The sequence below is a fragment of the Rosa chinensis genome, chromosome 1, assembly GCF_002994745.2.
Source record: "Rosa chinensis cultivar Old Blush chromosome 1, RchiOBHm-V2, whole genome shotgun sequence".
NCBI lineage: Eukaryota > Viridiplantae > Streptophyta > Magnoliopsida > Rosales > Rosaceae > Rosa > Rosa chinensis.
The window spans coordinates 43498815-43506981 of NC_037088.1; positions in this window are offsets into that span (position 1 = coordinate 43498815).

Sequence of the window (8167 nt, forward strand, 5' to 3'; positions counted from 1 at the left end):
GGATGATGAAGGCTCTAACCATGATGCTGCAAATGAGTGATTGGATCTTTCATGGTTAGATTAGTATTCAGGGGACTTTTTATTCTGTTCTAAAACTAGACTTGGATTTCTTATAAAGACTGGAATTGTCATTGCCTTGGATATGATAAAGATTTATTTTCATTCGTATGTGTTGTTGGATATTAGTTTAACTTGCTCTTGTTGTCTAAGTATTAGTTTGTTGGTGTTTATTAGCTATTTTTTAATAAAAACAGAGTCTTATATATCCATATTTTTGGCCCCCTTTTTTTAATTACTAGCCGAATTATACACATATATTTCAAACTTACAATTTGCCTTATTGCGTTTTTTGACCGAATATTTGACCGTATTGTTAGATCAAGTTAACCAAATAATACACGTACATTTCTTTGCCGAATCATACACGTCCTATTTTTTACTAACTATGCTTTATTATTCGGAATTATTTGTTAAACTGTGAAATTGTTTTCGGAAATGAATATTTGTTTTAAATTATATGAACTTGATCGTCTACGTTTTATGGGTAAGTTAAAATGAGGTTGTTGGGGACATCATTGAGTATAAAATAAGTGCAAATTTGGTGTATGATGTCTCCTACTCCCAAGATTAGGAGGTCAAGTTTTAGTAAAGGGAAAAAAAGTAAGAGTATCATACTCAAGGGATTGAGTAACTTTACCCTAGCTAGATCACCGTGAAAATAAACCTATAAAACACATGTAAAGTCTTCCTTTTTACAAGTTTACAACCTTATCCCTTTGAAAGCTAAAGATCATGAGGATGGTATTAACAATTGTGGTAGTGAGCGGCTTAGTTGATTTTAATTTGGATAAAGAAAATTAAATGCATAAAATAAAATAAATTAAATGCATAAAATAAAATAAACAAATAAAAATATAGAGACTAAATCAATGAGAAGCATAGAGACTTAGACATCGCACCTAACCTTACTCATGCACAAAATGTAACCCATATTTAATGTAATAACATGCTTTGATAAATTTCCCCTTAGTGCTTTGATGAAGCTACCAAGAAACCAACTAGCCATGCAATTTAACAATCTCTTCTGAAGCAAAGCTAAATCACACAACCTTTATACCATTCAAATCTTCCGGATCCTAAATGGCCTATGGTGCCATGAGCCTAAATTCTTCCGGAACCTAAACTCACAACATCATGCTTTAATTTCAAGGTAAGAAATTCAAGCAACTTAGTTCTTCCCGTAGGAATAAGCTAAGCCACCACCTATTTACCAACACATGCTCACGAAATCAAGAGTTTATCAAGTTCATGTTTCCGATTCATTAATTTCCTAAAACATGCTTTTAGGTGTTAAATCTATAAACACACTTAGGATACATGAAAGTATAGTAGCCAAAAGATTCAAAACATGCATAAACATCAAACCACATTGAAATTTACATTATTTGCACATAAGCTAGCCCTAACCTCAAATTCAACTACTCACAACGCATGTTATTACAAATACAAGCCATGAACATCAAATTAAAGAGAGAAGGAGAGAAAAAGAGAAGAACTACCCAACCTTCCATTAGGCCTGGGCTCGGGTCGAGCAGGGCCCGAATTTTAGTAAGACGGAGACGGAGACCAAAATTGTCGATTCGGGCTTTTTCAAAATTGAAAACCGACAGGAACCGACCCCAGTAGGGCCTGTTCGGTCTTTCGGGCTTTCAGGCCCAAAATAGACAGTTTATCTGCTTTGCTCTTTTCCCAGTTTTCCAAAGATAGTTCTGCATTTTGGCAGTTTTGGCAGTTTTGCCACTGATTTTGGTACCTGGAAGACTGAAATGCATATCAAATTATCAATGTTACATAACTGTAATCAATTAATCATGCAATAATGCAACTTTACAATCCAAGTTTAAACTCATAAAACATTGTCCAACAGAAAACAATCCAAATTATTCAAGCATTTACACTAAATGTTCAATCAACCGAAATTCAAATTATGAATGGTACAACTGCAACAGAAACATGAACACAATTTGCACTTTTACACAAATAGTCAAGCTGCCTTGCTCCACAACTCCACAAATCAAGAACTCCACCACAACTTGACATGTGCACAAATCTGCAAGTCTGCAACACTGCATTCACATTTCAAACCTGATCAGTTTACATTTTACAAATACAAAGTTAAAAAGTAAAAGCAATACTCTGTAATGATAGCAACCAAATGCAGGTTCCCATACAAACCAGGAGACCATTCCAAATCCACAATGTAGACTTGTAGACTTAATGATAACCAAAATGCATGCAGGTACAATCAGACTCACTTGCCCCTAAGTCCCTAACTGACCACCTTAGTACCCTTCCCTTAGCTTGTATTATAGTAACAAATATAAAGCTCAACGACAAGACTTAAAAGCTTAGTTTGATCAACTGACAAAGAGCTAAATTTAGTGTAATAAAGAGCTACAACCTTAACAATCCAAGGCTAAAGAGGCAACCAGCAACAGCAGCTTTTTCAAAAGCAAATGCAATGCTACATAGTACAAACAGAAGCATAACAATAATGACAATAATAAAACAAATGCAGCAATAGAAGAAAGGCAATTGGGTAAACAAACGGTAGATTGAAACCTGTAAAGAGACTCAACATGTCAACATTGTCACAGCTGAAATGAACCCAACATAAACAAAATTCTAATCATCCAAAACATTCATCCATTTTATTTAAAGCATCCAATCTAAATGGATGAATTATCTAATCTCAATAGACATGTCTAAATAAAGAAGAAAGGAAAGTAAATGTCTCAGCTCTCTCCAACATAAACAAAATTCTAGTCATCCAAAACTTCATGCTGCAAGTTTGCATTATGCAACATTATGCACATTAAGGTAGAATCCAAAACTCCTAGAGCATTAAGGACAAATGCAGAAATGCAAAACATTAAGTCATTAACCAATAAAATGCAGAAATGTAGAACATAAACCAATAAAATGCAGAAATGCTTCAAAATGCACTATAAGTCATTAACCAAATAAATGCATAACATAAACCAATAAAATGCACAATTATAAATAAAAACTGGGGGTTACCTTATTTTGATGTTTTAGCTTTGCCTGCATCAACTACCTTTGAATTCTTTGATGCTTTCGATGATTTAGATGTAGATGGCTTTTCAGGCTGATCAATTGTACTAGCAGCTTCCTCCCTTGCATGTTCTGCAGCAAACCAACAAAAGTGCAAAGTTGAAATAAAAATTGTCCAGAATTTCATTCATTTAAATGATTTAATGATAAAATTGAAATAAATTAACAAGGCAGCCATTCCTAAAATAAAAATCATACCATCCTCCACACTTTCATAAAATTCAATGTCATCGATAGTAGGAACATATTGAATATTGTTGATGCTCACAGATCTGATCCAGTTTTGGTAGAATATCAATGCTTCAACTGTTTTGGGAGTTAGAGAACTCCTAAAGGGATCGATGACCCTTCTACCTGTGCTAAAGCAAGACTCACTTGCCACAGTGCTCACTTGTATTGACAAAACATCCTTGGTAAGGGCAGCAAGGTTAGGATACTTGGCACAATTCATCTTCCACCACTCCAATATGTCCCACTTTTGAGGATTTGGAGGCTTCTCAATCGGGTTCAGTAGGTATCTATCCACTTCATGTCCAACAACAGCTTCGTCGGAGTCTTCCAATTCTTTCTCCCAATCTTGTTCCATGTCGGCTATTTTTCCGGTAGCCTCAACTGTCCTTTTGGAGGTGGATTTGCTTCCTTGGCTAACTGAGCTCTCTCCACTTCTAGATTTTCCATTTCCACCCCTTGAAGCCATCATTGAGGAGCTGTACAGATCACAAAGGGCCACTAAAAGCTCTTTAACCTCGGCAGACTTCTTCTTAATGTCATCCCACTCCATTTTCATCCACTTATTGCAGATACTTTCAAAGTTTCTGATCTTGAACCTTGGGTTTAACACCAAGGCAATGAATAAAAGCTGATTGCAGTCTTCCAAGCTTCCAAAATACTTATCAAACTTCCCTCTCATCTTCACAGCCATATCGAACAAGATCTTTTCAGCCTCTGAACCAGTGAAAATATACGGTTTAGTGAACAATTCATCAATCTCCGATTTGATTGCCACTATATCATGAAAAGCTTTCCATGATGTTGGGTGATTTGAGGCACTAATCCTCATTGTCGCATCATAGAAGACCTTTAAAAACCTCACAAAAACTGCTGCCTTTTCCCAATCCTCTTTAACTGGTGGCCCCACCCTTTTCCTCTTATGTTTCTTCCTTGAATCAGACCCTCCAACTTGCAACTCATCATCTTCATCATCGATGTCTTCATCCTTATCAAAGTACTGCGTGTACTTGCTGTCCTCCTTATTTGCCATTCTATCGAAGGCTTTTCGCAACTCTAATGCAGTGTCTAGCATTAGAAAGGTAGAGTTCTACCTTGTTGGTACATCAAGGATGCAAACTTTCTTCGACTCATCCTTCTCCTTCTCTGTACACATTTTAAAAACATCGAGCCTTTGTCCACTACTTCGAACATAGCGTATCGCATTCCTAATTGAAGCAACTGATTTTTCCATCATTTTTAGGCCTGATCTGACAATGAGGTTCAGAATATGTGCAAGGCACCTAACATGCAGGTACTTGCCTCCAAGAATAGGTTGTTTCTCCCAGCCTAACATCTTCTTCCTAATGTACTCAATTGCAACCTTATTTGCACTTGCATTGTCAACAGAAATTGTCAACACTCTCTCAACTTCCCAATCAAGCAAACATGCCTCAAACAACTTCCCTATGCTACTGCCCTGATGATTAGGAATCACCTTAAAATTCAGTATTCTTTTGTGCAATGTCCAACCAGCATCAATAAAATGGGCAGTCACCACCATGTAGTTGATATTTTGCACCAATGTCTAAGAAAAGACAATGATTTCTTAACTCTTTCTTCAGCTCTAATCTGGCTGCTTTATATATGGATAGAAACTGTTTCACAATAACCCTCCTAGAAGGCACATCCCACCTAGGCACAGCCACATGACAAAAGTATCTAAACCCCGGCCTTTCGATGAAACTAAAAGGCAGTTCATCCATTACTATCATCATGCAGGCTGCTTCCCTGCAAGCTTCCTGACTCCATTTCACCATTAGCAACTCCTTAGTACCACCGGTACTTAATACATGCTGCCCACTTTTTAAATCAACCCTACCCGGATATTTTTTGAACACTTCTTGTATATGTCTCCTAAGCGAACTAGTTCCATTTCCATAACTATCACATGCAAGATTAGTTCCATAGTAATTGCACTTAGCTCTCTCTTTAACACAAGTTTGAACTTTTTTACCATCCTTAATCTCGAACTGAGGCTTCTCGATCTTCTTGAAGTGCAACCACACCCAAGATCTTCTAGCAGGTTTTTCTGACTTTTCTTCTTTTCCTTCTTCATTTGCATCATCTCCAGCATTGCTCGGTCCAGCACTGCAGCTCCACCACGTTTTCTCTTCACAACAGCCTTCTTCTTCGAGCTTCGGAATGTTTTCGAAATCGTCTGAACCCTCGAAGCATCAGTTGGTGTTGGAAGAGCAATGGCTTTTGAATTTGAATTTGAATTGGAATCGGAACTTTGGGATGGATTGGAATCGGAACTTTGGGATGAATTTTGAGGAGAAGCCATGAAATTTGGGGAGCGCTCGAATACAAGATCGCCTGAACCTAATTCACCACATTCAAGTTTAGTAATTCAGAAAATTCAGATCGAAAAACTCAAATTGAAAACCCTAGATTACTCATTACTGAATACTCACCAAATTGAGCTTCGAGGAGAATCGAGTTAATCGACTATTAGATCAAAACCATGTAGAATCGAAGATCCGAGAGCCCTCTCTGAGATCGTCGAGCTTCGGCGACGGCAAACTTCTGGAGCTTCACGTCCAGTGGCTCGCTGGCGAAGGAAGATTTCAAAAACGAAGAGTGGCGGAGGAGCTGGTATCGAGATGGGAGAGCCGAGAGAGTGGCGGACGGAGAGCCGAGAGACTGAGAGAGAGAACTCGAGAAGAGAGGGTAAGAGTTCAGAGGGTTAGTATCGAGTTAGGTCTCGACTCGATGACTAGGTGAGTTAGGTCAGAGTGTTTTTATTTTTATTTATTAATATTTAACATATTAATATATTCCCCAATCATAGACTGACAAGTGGAAAATGATATACAATTCGGGTCGGGTTGGTCTTTCGGTCTCCAAATATTTGAAACCCGAGACCAAACCGATTTACTACATTCGGGTTGGGTTTTGAACCGAACTGATAATTTTCATATTAAAAACGAACCAAATCGGTCTTTTTTGCTCAGTCCGGTTAGGTCCTTCGGTCTTTCGGGTCCAGACGCCCACCCCTACCTTCCACCTAGCTCTCAAAGATGTCAAATGATGAGAGAATTGCTTCAAGGTATGGAATTTTCAGTTTTACAACCCAAAACACCATACACATCCACAAAACTCAAGAACAAAGAAGAACAAAGGGTTGGATGTGTGAAAGCAAGTGTTGTGATTGATTTAGAGTGTGTAGCAACTTTGGTTTTGGTGAAACCCAAGTGCCTACACACCTATTTCTCACACAAAATCAAAGAAATATGTACAAGGTATAAAAAACTAACCTAAAACTAGAGAAAAAAGAGATTTTGATGCTCCAAAATGAGAGAGTCAAGGGGGTGCACCGTTTTGGAAGAGAGAATATGCTATTTAAAGGCCAAGGCAATTCAAATCAAGGGTGGAGATCAAAAGAAATGAAGGGCTAGATGTGATTGACAAATGTGTAAGCACAAAATGTGGATCTAGTTTTTAACTCCACATAGAAATGACCTAGAAATCCTATAGATATTTTGGTGGAGGAGAAAAAGAAAGGGTGGAAGGGTCATTGTGTGGGGGAACAGGGTAATAAATGGGAGACAAAGGTGTAAGGTGTAAGAATTGGACCACTTGTCATCTTTCAACTTTTGAATTTCAAAATAACCTAGACCTAAAGTCTTCCCACCTAAAGTCTCTAACCCTAATCAGCTTTTTCCTATCCCCCACATATGTTCTTGGCCAGCCAACTCGGCCGGAAATGTCCGGAATCCAGCATTGACAGCGGTTGACCCATTTTTTGTCCGTTTGCGCACTTTCTTCTCCTGTCTTCCTTCAATTGAATCTCCACCGAGAGTTCGGAATTGACCTTTGACTTCTTCATACCAAATATTTCTCTATGAGTGTAGATCATCTTGGTAAAATTTGAGAGCTTAATTGGCTATGGTTTTCCCGGAAATGCTGCTGGAATCCGTATAGGTCCGGTTTTGCAGTGTTTGTCTTCTAGTGCAGAAATTTGCACTGATCTTTTGAAGTCATTCCACTCCCAATTAGCTCTTGATCTATTCATAAGAAATGATCCTTACGATGTCTAGAATGGATCTAGATATTTTTAGCTCATTTGGATTTCATTTGTTTAGTCTGCCGCTCCTCCTTCCTTGCCTAGCTCGGTTTCTCCTAGCCGGAGTAGGAAAATGTGCTAAGATTGACTTTTTAGTGCATTTCCAAGCTTCTCCATCATTTCCTAGCATGATATATAAAACATAATAAATATATATAAATATACACAAAGGTTAAGCAAAAGTGCAAGATTAGAGGAATAATTACTAGGTAATTATGGATGTAACAGAGGTTTTATTATAAAAAAGATTTTTCTCGAGTTTTGTGATTGTGAACTATAGTTGGTATTAGTGGCATTCCTGAGTGAATGACTACGTGTGTGTGTGTGTGTGTGTGTGTATTTACGTGAAATATATATATATATATATATTAATGATTTTGTTGTGATACAAATAATAATTTTGAGTGTGACTTTTCGAGAAACAATGTTATGGGAAATGGTATTTTCTACTGTTTTGAAAAGTGTTGGAAGATTTGGGAGACACTGGTTGTGATTTCTCCTTTTTCAGATGTGAGTAACATTTTGGGTCCAGCGTGACTCGTTTAAATATTTTAATCTAAGTGCAGGTTGTAACCTTAGTGTAGGAATATCGGATACCATGCCTTTGGTCGAGTGATGGGTTACAATTAAGTTAGAGCTCTAATTTGTTTGCCAATGTACTGTCATAGGGCATAACTTTGTGTTATGGCACTTGTG